At 40.4% G+C, this 12,027-nt stretch overlaps 1 protein-coding gene across 4 annotated transcripts in view; it reads right to left on the reverse strand.

Annotated features, from left to right (window-relative positions):
* Positions 1-11,489, reverse strand: part of lingo2 (leucine rich repeat and Ig domain containing 2) — a 193,221-nt gene extending 181,732 nt beyond the window's left edge. The window contains exon 1 of one of the 4 annotated variants that reach the window (XM_028009486.1): positions 10,853-11,489. The gene's annotated coding sequence lies outside the window, so the exon portion shown is untranslated. Of the gene's footprint in view, positions 1-347; positions 586-10,852 lie in introns of those variants that run through there. The other 3 variants (XM_028009484.1, XM_028009482.1, XM_028009483.1) reach the window with 3 other exon arrangements.
* Between the last annotated feature and the right edge of the window lie 538 nt (positions 11,490-12,027).

Genomic DNA, 12,027 nt, shown 5'->3' on the forward strand with positions numbered 1-12,027 from the left:
TCTGAAATATTCTGTTATTAGTTGGGAATAATCTAGTCCAGGTTTGAAGAGTCCAGGACTTAGTCTTGTAGTTTCTTTTAAACTAGAGTAGCTTAAAGGTACTAATGGTAGCAAAAATTGGGTGGAATCGCCCTTTAGCCATTTCCCGAATCGGAAGCTGCAATCAGAAACCAACTTCAGCTTCGTCGTGTTCCCCAAGACAAGAGAATGGCAAAACGAAAAACCACATCATTATATTCAAAACCTGCAGTAGTTGTATCATCAAGGGGGAAGCTAACAGCTAGCACACAGCGCAACATTCATGTCTGAACTTAGCTTTGTTGTCATTTTAGCTATTAGCAGCTCACCGATTTGCTGTCTTCTTCCTTTCCACAGAGAGAAGAAACTGACGCCTCAATCAGGCGAAATCTTTCGGAAAATCCCTCTTGATACGGACATAGCAGAAGCAGTGGTCCAAAAACGGACTTTCCCCGCTGATGTGGGAACCGTCCTGAGAAAAAATTAAGTTTAACCAGAAACTTCGAAGAGGGGCGATGTAAGGAGTCCTGGGCGTCAACACGCTACAACCGAACAACTTCTGCATAACTGAACTTCTACTACAAAATCGCTTAAAGGGAAAAAAAATGGCGGACACACAAAACTGATGAGCCGGAAATTAGGACCTTGATTAGCAAATGCGGTGACGTCATAGACAAGAAAAACGTTATGTCGATCCATAGTTGCCTGTGTAAACGGAGCTCTGCTGTGTGAAGCTCTTCTTCTGCACATCGGGGTCACTCTGGGGTCGTAAACCGTTCACACTGAAATCTGAATGCAGTCGCATTTAATTAGCCGTGGAAAATAAAATTCTGTTTCAGGAAAAACTGGGACTCGAGCTTCAGGACCTGTTGTACAATAGCCTGAGATCATCTGCATTATTGGTTCTGGTAACACGATCGTTGGGTCAAACAAATTAATATCATTAAGATTAGTCAGTTTTAACATCATTTAAAGCCACAGAGGATATTAAACGCACGATCTGAAATGTATATTTTTATTTAGAGAAATGTAAATAAAACAATAGCAGCCAGTAAAACATAATTTTGTTTTTCTTTTATTAGAGCCACTGCAACATAATCCTCTGTGTACATGTATGGCTGTGCTCCAGGTTGCAACCAGTGAGACCAGTTGGGCAGTGTGGGGCCCCATGAGGTGTCCTTGTTTCCTCCCTATTCATTCTTCCATCATGAGCAAAGCCCCAAGTGCTGGGGGATTTTACACTAATATATGCTCATTGATTTGGAAATCACAGCCAGAACGCTGGCACCCAAAGCGGGGAATTACACATGTTGACAATAACAGTTGCTCTTGTAGACTTGGAAGTAAAGGTCAGCGCTTGAATTTGGAGGTTTAATTCCCAGCTCTTCAAACTGCACTCTGTGTGATATCTAATGTGGCAGCCTGACTGAATGCACTCTGTGGGTGACGAGGATTTCTCAAGACATGTGCATTTAATCTCTGCCATGAGTTGCACACATTATGAGCCTGGCGGGATAGAGCTTGGTGTCATGCTGCTGTCGTCTACAATTTTATTCTTAAGGGCATTTTAGGTTTATTTATTTAGGCTCCGGTTAATGAGCATGAGTGTGTCATTCACAGGACTTGGTGTATAAGATAGAATTGCATAAGTTCTGAAAATTATCCCTTTTTTAAAAGAGTATTATCATTAGTCTAATAATAATAATAAAAAAGGCAATTAAAATTAGCTTCCAGCAAAATCATAATGAGAACTCATTTAAAACAAATATAATAGAAATATTAAAAACATGAACATTAAAATGTGTCTATGAATAAATAGGCAAAAATAAAATATGTTAAAATAATTGTTCACAAAATATGGCTGTACATATGCACAGTTAGAACTGCTGCCTTGCAGCAGGAAGGTCCTGGGTTTGAATCCTAGCCTGGGTCTTTCTGCATGGAGTTTGATGGTTCTCCCTGGAAAAGCTGATGTTGTTTTATGGGGCATATGGAGTTCTAAAGGACAGGACCTAAAATTGAGCCTTGAGGGACTCCACAGTGTTCTGAGACAGAAGTATTCAGTGCAACAAAAAATTATAGAAAACAAAACATATTCCAATAAGACTTGCTGCAACTATGCGCAACTTGACACAATATGAAATAGTAAATTCATATCTAATAAACTGACAATCTAAATAGGAAATTATTTCATCAGTTTCTTGCTAACCTTCATAACTAAATAATTATCCACATAATGCTATTTACAAAAGGCTTCAGCATTCATTAAACTATTTAAATGGATGAGTTAATTAGAATATTAATCAATGAGAAAGCTAACATTTTTTACTGACCTGATCACAAAATAACTATGTTATTGTTCAATTATTATTTAAACCAGTGAAAAATACTTATTAACAAATATATTTGAACTGCACTGTATTTAATTTGAACTGTTTGGACAGTTTTGGCAGTCAGCCTTAAAACGTCTTTCTTATTTTCCATCTACTGTAAGTAAACCAGGGAACAACACACACAATAGCTTTTCTTCAGACAAGTAACCGAATCTTCAAAGCATCACTGTGTAACCGAAAGGCGAACAAGAGTGCGACCACAGCAGGCAGAAGATTACGTGACAGCATCAGAATCTCGATCACCCCCCTGAAAGACTCGGGAAGGTTTAGGGTTTCGGCTTCACAATAAAGCCTCTTGTAACACGCTGAACAGGAAGGGAGGAGGAAAGGATGCAGCAGGAGAGATAAAGACAGCCGACCAGAAGACAGATCCATTCACTCACAAGGCTCCTAATAAATCTTTTGTCTGACATTTTACAAATCCAAGAAGGAAGCTTTACATTAAAATAGAAACACTGAATCATACTAAATCCTTTACTGAGTTTATGTAACAGCCTGAAATAGAGCGAAGGGTGACTGCACTCTATAGGAGAACAGGAGAACATTGTTATGAAATTGGGTTGGTTGCCTGGTAGCACCGGCTGGATGGAGGCCAACTGTCGCTATCTTAATAGAAAAGAAACAGAGGAACAGAGGTTTAAAGCACAGCGTAGTGCCTGCACAGGAATTAATCCCAAGTATTTTTCCTTCACTCGTAAATTTTAGCTCCCTGAGAGGAAAACACTGTGAGCTCCAAAGAACACTGAACTAGGCGCAAAATGAAATACAGAGCAGTAAAAATAACCACTATTATCCATTTCTACACTTTTCAACTCATGTTTCTTTAAAATGTTACTTTCATCAAGGAAGCTGTTTTATTAGCAGGAGGTGAAAACACAAACAGAAAACAAAGTGAAACATTATTTTAAGCTGCACCACCTGCAGGCAAACCACTTTCCAAACCATCAGGGATTTTAAGTTTTAACTTGTTCCCACAAACTCCTTCAAATACAAAAAAACAATCAAGAGTCCACGACACGTTTCAGTCAGAGATGTTCACAAATCAAAGTCAAGTCTCCAGAGTCTGACATAAACATCTTCACAACATCCAGATCGTCTCCTTAGGCTACATGGACAAGACACTATTAATAATACACATTGCTTAATAGCTTCATATCAGATAATATTCATTTAAATCTAGTAGTTATTGCTAGCTGTGTTGAAAATGTATCTAATGTAATATTTACCCCATTTGGGATGTAAATGGACATTAATTCTCTAAGAAAAATAATGTAAAGAGATTAAAAGCTGCTGATGTTGAATTTCTGCTTTTTAGTGTTTGTAATGACTGAGTTACCAGCTGTTTATCCCATATTGTCCTTTTCTTTATTATATTTTACAGTAAATCTGGTTTGGAGGGAGATTTCTCCTCACTGAGCAGACGATTTTAACAGAAAATTATTTTAGAAATTCACATTTAGGACAAGGTTTAGATAAATAAGTGCTAAACCTCTGAAGGAATAGAACAGGAAGTTTTTCTATCTGGATGTTTCCAGCTGTAACATTGCAGCTAGCTTAGCAGCAAGAGAACGTTGGAAGTAAGTTTCATTTATTTTGTCCTGAAATGAACCAAAGTTATTTAACCTAGATAGACATTTATGTATTGGCCAAATACCTTTATGTGGCCAATATTATGAAGTTACAGTGAGGTGCCGTTTGTAAAATAACAGTCAAAAATTAACAGCAATAATTTGGGTTATTTACCTTATCATAAGAAAAGACAATGGGGGGTTCAGTTGTGAAAAACATTCATTCACTCATATCTGGCAAAGTTTCAAACATATATTTATCAAGCTAAATATTTTGTTTACCAATTAAATATTTAGATCCCATTTATTTGTTGTCTAATTATTTAGTTTGAAGGTAAATATTTAGTTAGCTAACTAAATATTTAATATTAACTAAGTAGGCCACATATCGGCTTCCTTTCACTCGTCATTACATCATGTACATAAAAACTGGTGGTTAGAGTCAAGTCTGAGTCGAGCCTGTAATGTTTTAGTTTTGCAATTTAAAGGTGACTCACGTCAGAGTCTCAAACCCAAGTTGTCATCTCTGACCTTAGTGCACATCAGGGTTCAGTCCAAAAGAGAAGAAGATCAGCAACATGTGGGTCGGCTGTCGTGCTGAGAGCGTTTTACAGGCTGGTGGAGAGAACACTGCAACAGTCCCCACAGAGGCTGAGGACGAGTCCATGTCCTGACATTTCCACTATTGTTACAGTGAAAAGACGACGTATCCAGATCTACTTGAGAGGCATTAGTGGGGATATTGTGAAGGAGGCAGTGACCTAACCTTTCCGGGCAAAAACCTGGTTGCTCATGGCGAATAAAATTTAAACTGCTGTCTGTATGATACCATCAAAAATAAAATTATTTTTTCTTCTTTGCTGTTGCTTGTCAAAGTTAACACACAGTGGGCATTTTCCTAAAACTACAAACACAAAATTCAGACATCCAACTAGACTGACAGGCTGGATGAGGAGCATTAATTAAGTAAACAGACAAGAATCTGCAGCGATCTGCAGTTTGGGCAGGAGAATCTGGTAACTGAGTAACAACTACAATTTTATGTTTCTTGTCTTGGTGGAAGAATGGCAGATAGACAGCTGTTGTTGACATATAGCAATAATATGCACTGTTTGTAGTTTTTACTACCCATGAAAAACATATGCTTTATTAGAGAAAATGATACATATATGTAGAGTAAAGGAAGCTTGACAGTTATTGGAAAGATGGATTGAAGCTAAAAGCATGGTAATCTTGGAACACAGAAAACAAGGTCTAAAAGCCTGAAGTCTTTTTTGCAGTGCAGAAAAACCAGTCATTACATACCAGGTCTTACATGTCCAGGAAACGTAGATTTTGAAACTGAGCTGATCAAACTTAGTCCAGATGCCTAAAAGTTTGTAAGACAGCCTTATAGAAGACAAAACACCTAAAATGTACAAAAACCTGACTGAAGCACTCTCAAGGTCTGTGTTTTGTACTCTTTCTTTAAATTTTCAGGATAAACATTTTGGGGAAAAAATCTAGACATCCAGGTCTGGAAATATAGGTGGTTTTTAAAATAAATATGGAGGGACTCTGATGATACACAGCGAGTCAAAGACTGAATACAGTTACATTTTCTGCAGAGCAAGTGGACGCTGTTGGAAGATGTTTGCCACTTTTCGAGAGGCTGTCTAAGATACTTTTCATTTTCCCAGTTCCATGTCGGTTGCCATGGTGCAGCAACCTCTGCCCCGTATTCTTAGCCAGCCGGCTGCCCCCTGACCTCTGTTAATGCTTCTTGTTCGACACACACTGCCCTCGGCTGCTTGCCCAGGAAGGTCATCCTTCAAAGTGACACAGACAGCAAGGTCACCGTCAGCGAATGCTGTCGGCAGATCAGTTGTCTCGTCCAGGTCCGTCTCTCCCCTGTTACTGTATCCCTGTAGGGCTCCAGTGCCACCAGCAGTCACTTAGCACGTCATGTCTCCAGAAAAATACCAGCTGATGTTTCTTCTCCTCTGCAGAACCGTGGCGCTGATTCCCAGCTTCCTGGTCCAGTCGTCCTCACTTCCTGTGACGCTGAAAAAGGGACGTTAACCTCTCTAAGACGCTAAAACCACGCAGCAGAGCTCACAAAGACGACTCCGGTAATGTGCTAAACAGACTTGGCCCGTGCTTTTATTCATGTCAGCTCTAATAAGATTTTGAGTGAGAATTCCACTTCCTGTTTGGCATACACAATTAAACCTGAATCCTATCCTCCTCATGGGGCTCTCTGTGATGATGAGTAAGCATATTCCATAAATGACCCAGCTGTTGGAGCATATTGTGTTTCGCCTCATCAGGGATTCAGAGGGACTGATGGCAGATCAGCTGCAGTCGCTCAGGGCTCCGTCTCCAGCCGAGCCACCGGCCGAACGGCCTGCGCCTCAAACGGCCTGCGCCTCAAACGGCCTCCTGTCTGCTGCAGCCAGGTGCTGCTGGGGACGCTGCCCAGATGTACGCCTCATTACAGCAGGAGTTAGACAGCATTTGTCTTAGTAAATGAAAACATTAGTCTGGAATGTGATATTAAATGAGAGTAATACTTAACTGCACATAGTTAGGAATTTCTGACACACTGATGATTAAAACTTGAATCTTTGTGTAGATTCATCTCCTGATCTATTTGAATAGATTGGAATAACTTGACAGAAGCCTGACTTCAAACACACTTTTGTAGCTGAACAAGATTAAATGCAAACTTAATGCTAACTGTATGCAAAGGTCAGAAAGAGAAAAACAGAAGTTAAATCTGAAACCCTGAGTTTCATTCTGCGATCATTGATTTTTCTCCCAGGTCCTTAATGGACAGGCTAAAAATATGCAGCTTCTGGGTGCAGGTTTTATTTTGACAGAGGTTCCTGTACATCTGCTCTCTAAGAACAAATCCAGAATCCAAGAAGCATTTTAAAAACAAGCTTTGCTGAATTCATGTGTAGTGATATTTTCAAGAACCTGATATGTGTTTAAATGTCTGTATAAAGAGATAAGTGCAATCCAGGTGATCCTTAAAACAAGCAGAAGCTTAGCTGCTGCTGTAAATGCTCGTATCAAATATCACACATGTTCAGCAGTTTGCTGCTCTGTGTGCAGACATGTCAGCTTTTTCTCTGAAATGAAACAGGAATGGACAACGAAACAAAATACAGAAATAACTACCACATCTTTGCACATTAATGTTATCATTATAAAACATTAATATGTGAGGTTTTAATAAATATGATCTGTTCAGTTTTCATTGACCCAAGCAGAAAAATACAGAGCCTCATTTATTTATGCCTGCTTTGACAAGCCCAGTATGAACCTCTGACAAGTCCTGCAGAATAAAGGACTTTATTCTCCATTAACACCATGGACTCATTTTAAAGATAATGTATTTTAGTTCAAACCATAATTATCTTCCAGTCTGAGCAGAGTAGTTTTCCTGTCAAGATGTAAATGTGCTTTTCCTTTCAAATAGCTGGATAATGTTGTCTGAAAATAACCCACACATGACTATATTAAGCAATTTCAGGAGAAAACACTGGATTCTATAAAGTTGAAGTAAAAACTGTTTTCAGACTTAAGGAAGAACTGCTCAGATTAAAATAAAATCAAACATTGCATTTATTGCTAGCTCACCTACACATGGTAATCACTGCTTCATGAATATCACACTGCAGAATTACAAAACTATGCAAACATCATAATAGCTTTTCCACATTTGTCTCTTTACAACGACAAACTTTTCATTTTATTGGAGTTTTATGTGATGGACATTCAGAGCTGCACATCTTCCAGACTCAACAGCTTTGGGCATCTAGACTGCAAGTTTGACCCATTTTTCTGAATAGGACCGGTCTCATCACAGATTGTATATGGAATTTAGGTGTGGACTTTGACTAGGTCATTCAAACACTAGAATATGCTTTGATCTGAACTATGCCATGTTAGCTCTGGCTGTTCTGGAAGGTAAAATCTGATCCCAGTTTAAAGTCTTGCAGGTTTTCTTCTAAGAATGTATTTAGCTCCATGCTGTAGTGGAGCGCCCCATGCATGATGCTGCCACCACCTTGTTTCCCTGTGAGGATGGAGTGAAAATGTAATTGTTCTCACTTTCAAACATAACAACTTGCTCCTCATGTTTGCTGTGTTTCTCTGGTCTGTAACAAACTGAAAAGAGAACGTCTTGAGTCTTTTCTTCCATACGGGCCGGGTTTGTGGAGTACCTAGATAATATTTCTCCTATCTGAGCTGCAGATCTCTGCAGCTCCTCCAAAGGCCTCCACAGAGCAGCTGGATTTATACTGAGATTAAATTACACAGGATGGGTTCACATTTTGAGTCAATTAGATTTTATCTGCAGGTATTGTAGCACACATGCATGCCACGCTATTCTGATATTTAAATCATTTCAAAAACCATAAATTATTTGACTTTCATTTCCATTATGTGTTCCAATAAAATGCACACAGGTTTCTAGTTGTAACATAACAGTATGAATTATTGAGCAAATGGGATGCCATAATAATCTACAGGATTATAAATGTATACAAATGTTTGTGCTGATAAATATTTTAGCCAGATTTCTGTTATCCAGATATACTACAGTTAATATGTGAATCAGGAATTAACATGGAAACATTTACTATTCAAACTCATATTTTCCTATTTTAAATAGGATGAAATAATAATCTGTCTTTACAAATGAAGATGAAAATGCAAAGAAGATGATCTTTACACATCTCTTAATTCATATTAATGAGGCTTATTGTACATGTCTGCACCTAATATTAAGATCATAAGTCTGATTTATGACATAACACACGCACCATGTTAGTAGCAAACCTAAATGGTGTATCTAATTACTTGATTTATCTTATTTTAAAGATGTCAGTATTTTGGCCAGTCATTAGCTCATATTCTCGCTCATTCTTTCTGAAAGTATTCAATTAAAACCCTGGTGTTTATTCTCCTATTGTTGTTTCTGTTGATTTCAGAGCAATGTAAACATCCTGTCAGGCAGGCCGGATAACCACCAAACAGAAAAAAGCTGCTTCTCTCTTCCCTGCCGTTCTGTGATTCAGAGCAGCACAGCCGCTCTGAAAATGGAGGGCCTTGTCTTTGCCTCCTTTATTAATGTCAAAAATGTGGAGAGAAAACGGGCCGCGTGCTGCAACACAGAGAGAGCAGGATTATGGATTCGCATGCAGGCACTCTCACCTGGGCACACACACACACTCACACACACGCCGCTTATGTATACAAATGTTAGACGTCACAACGCAGATGTGTACGAGGACTCGCACTTACACATACGGGCCTAATCCTCATCATTTACCAAATCCAAAGGGCTGAAATAGGCAGACGCAGCATCGCTAATTCAGAGTTAAAGCACATACAAGAAGAGCAAAGTCCGTATTAGTGCTTTCCTTCAACCATGCTGCTCCATATCAGAGGGAATGCGTCAGCTCTACCATGGTTAACACTCAATAAAACATCAAAAGGGATGAAGCTCAGAGGTCTGGACAAATACACACCCACACACACACCAGATCCAGAAAGTCTTTCCCTTCTCACACACGTACATACACCCCTGTGTGCATATTTAACAGCTGCGTGGTGTGGGTGAAATGAACAGCCAGAACAGACAACTGGTTTGCATCCCTTTCAAGGGAAAGCAAAGAGACTATGTCAACTGAATGCTAAATTTCAATTTCAATGGAGCGTTTGTGTGCCGAAGCTTCTTGCAATCAAGTCTTATATCCACTGGAACAATTGACAATCTGGAAGCCAGGATGGACGAGTCAATGACAGGTACACAGGAGCTGTCATCAACTTCCCATCAGGCTCCACTTCCCCCCAGTGGATGATTTGAAAGAGGAGAAAGACTCCTTTTGAAATTTTATATCCAGAGGCAAAGGCATTTAATGGTCACTGTTTGCGTGTTACATGAGGAGGTGGCATTATGAGCATGTGCCAATGCCAAAAAGCAAGCTGTGACAGACAGCTCATTCATTATTCAGGGATTTTAAATATTTCAGGGGAGCGACAGGAAGCTCATGAAATAAATATTTCAAACACTGCGTTACAAAAGGAGGTAGCCTTACACTTGTCTCATATTGATTAAGAGGGCAGTGGATTTGCTCCTCATGAAAAGAACATGTAGGCATGGAGACAGCCTCCAGAAAGGCTTCATTTCATCTAGAAACTGAGGAATGTTTTTAAAAAATCATTAAAGACTCAAATGAACATTTAAAAAGAAGCTAAGGAATTTTTTTGTAAGAGAAATGAACTGCTGAAGCAGGAGGGTGAAGGTATAATGTAGGGCGTCGAAGATAGTGCAGCGCTGGACACAATCAGCTCTCTGTCCACCGCGATAAAAAGAACAAGGCATCCTTTAAAATGCAGCCACTCACTGAAAAGTAGCTGCTGCCCAAAACTAATTCTCCTCACGCAAATTCAAGACATCGCAAAAAGCCGGGAGAACACAACTGCCGCAATTATGCCCCCCTCCTCTCTTCCCCTCCCCTCCAGCAGCAGCAGCCTCCCCTGGTGATACGATGTGGCACCGGAGGTGGGAATGAATCGCTTCATAGACAGGCATCTCCTTTCTCAGCAAACAGGCACAAGTATGCAGATAGACACAGATACATTCTTCTCTGCAGAGGGGAGTAGCCTGCCAGCAGCCATCAGAAAAAGCAATCATGTTCTCTGTGAGCCATGCAGGGAGGCTGCATGGAGGAGATGGACATCCTAAGTTTGACGCTTCAGCAAAACTGATCAGAAACCAGAAAAGATTTTTCCTTCTCATGGGGCTGATTTGGTCATCCACAGCTTATGATTTCTGTAATTTAAGTCATAAATGATGATGAGATATTTATTTACCTTCCAATATTATCCAAACTCCAATAGTCCAAGATAAGCCGTCGGAGAGCTCAGTGCTGCTCCACAGAAAAGGTGAAAATCCTCAGAGTCTCAGAATCAGAACCACATTTAGAGCTTCTTCTGATCACAACTTACTTTTACTGGGAAACATGTCCTTCACGCAACCTGTGTATAATCCACTCCCTTATACTTTCCTGGTTGGAGACGATTTCCACTGTGATATTCCAGCCTGACACGGTGAAGTAATGTCATGTATTCTTCTGAAAGAATGGTGAAGGGAAAAACTGAGCAGGAGGAAAACAGGAGAAACTAGCAGCTCCAGTGCAGCGAATCCTCTGTTCAGCAGCTCTTCTCCTGCCTTCAGAGGGAAATTCAGCATCTGCTCTTCATCCCTACATCAAGAGGAGGGTGTCCCCCCTCCTCTCTTTTAAGGATGGAAACTTTCACGCACCTCCACCAAAGCTGTGACATGTGACAGTGGATGCCAGTGAGCCTGGATTATATCTTCTTTTCCATAGTATCCTCCTTCATCAGTGGATTTGATCCTTTCTTTCTCTCCAGTTTGTGTTTTCTGCGGCTCGCTCCTCTGCGATGCTGAGGAAGCGGCGGAATGAGATGAGCTGCTCGTTCTCCCGCTGTGGGGCTCTTTCTCTCTCCCTCTCTTTCCTTCACCCTCCCTCCCTCCTACATGCTCCCTCCCTGCTTCACACTGCACCTCCCCACCTCTCCTTCCCCCTGCACACACACACACACACACACACACACACACACACACACACACACACACACACACACACACAGTTATGCACTTCTCTTGCTCTGGCTCTTGACAATTACTGCTGTGCCATTTCCAGCCGTGTCAGACAGAAAGGTTCACCGCCCATGCTCCTTAGAGAAACAAATAAGGTTTGATAAATATGTAAAATCAAACAGATATGAAGAGAAGGAGCAACAGCATCGAGCAGAGAGGCAATCGAATCTCCCTTCCTCATCCTCCTAACCTGATTGCTAAATATCCCTGGGGCTGATGCTGCTTTGCATCTCATCTCTTTGTCATAACTTCTCTGTTCAGAGGAGTCGGCTTGATGCTGGCCAACTGTCAAGAGTGACTGAAGAGGAGGACGAAAATAGCAAGCAAGAGCAACACACTGCATGGAAACAAGGACAATGCATGT

This window comes from Xiphophorus couchianus, chromosome 23 (assembly GCF_001444195.1).
Source record: "Xiphophorus couchianus chromosome 23, X_couchianus-1.0, whole genome shotgun sequence".
NCBI lineage: Eukaryota > Metazoa > Chordata > Actinopteri > Cyprinodontiformes > Poeciliidae > Xiphophorus > Xiphophorus couchianus.